This window comes from Agrilus planipennis, unplaced genomic scaffold, assembly GCF_000699045.2.
Source record: "Agrilus planipennis isolate EAB-ADULT unplaced genomic scaffold, Apla_2.0 scaffold122, whole genome shotgun sequence".
In the NCBI taxonomy this organism is placed as follows: domain Eukaryota; kingdom Metazoa; phylum Arthropoda; class Insecta; order Coleoptera; family Buprestidae; genus Agrilus; species Agrilus planipennis.
The window spans coordinates 19,457-20,553 of NW_020438884.1; positions in this window are offsets into that span (position 1 = coordinate 19,457).

The following is a 1,097-nucleotide window of genomic DNA, read 5'->3' on the forward strand; positions in this document are numbered from 1 at the left end:
TAATGATGATGTGAAACCTCGCTAAAATCTTTGAGAAAAATTTAATAATTAGTAAATTTTTTATTCACTTCTAGTTAAATTTAATTTTGTTCTTGTTTGTGTACAATATTAGTTTTTGTATCAACTCACTACCACTACTACCTTCTGTATTAAATCAATTAATTTAGTTTATAGTTCTTAGTTAGTTTATATTACCTCCCACATACAGGATTCTCCTACTCTGTGGTGTACAATATGTTAACTTTTATATGTATTGTCAAGGTTGATTAAATAAATAAATAAATATTCTCATAAATATTTTCCACATTTTACGCACATTTTTTAAACATGGATATAGAGGTATACACAAAGGAAGAAATTCTAGACCTTAAAGACCGTCTACCCCTTCAAAATAAATAAAAAGTGTGACGAAATAACTCGATTAGATGCAACTACAGCGAAAACTAAGCCTTTGTGGTTTGCATTTACTATTTAAGTATGAATAGTAATTCTATTTCATATAGAAACTAGGTCTAAAGACAAATAATAACATCTCCACAAAAATCACAGAATACTTTGTAGTATGTAACTAAATAAAATTGTGTAATATGTAATTATATTACAACAAAATGTAGTTCGTGTTTAATTTTTAATACGTATTCTATCCCCTCCGATTCTTCAAATAGATTTATTGAAATTCCTATTTGGGGGACACATCGTATGTAATACGATTGAATTAGACTATGTACATTGGGCAATAAGTAAAACGTCATAATATAATAATTAGTCGTATAGTATTTTGACTTAGTACTTTAGTAAACTGTTGACGTAAAAAAATTGGACAAAAAACATCTTTACTATCAATAAAATAATGTTATTATCATTTATTTTACGATTTTAATAAAATCAATGGTGTATGTAAAACTTCTCATGTATTAAAGTGAATAGGCAAGAAGAGAAACATCGCAATGAACAAAAAAAAATACGGTAAAATATTAAATAACGAAAAATACTTTTAATATAACGTCAATATTTCTCGTAAAAAGACATTAATTATTCACAACTGTTTTTTTTTTCACATACTACGAGCAGTAATCTAATCTAGATCTATCTCTACT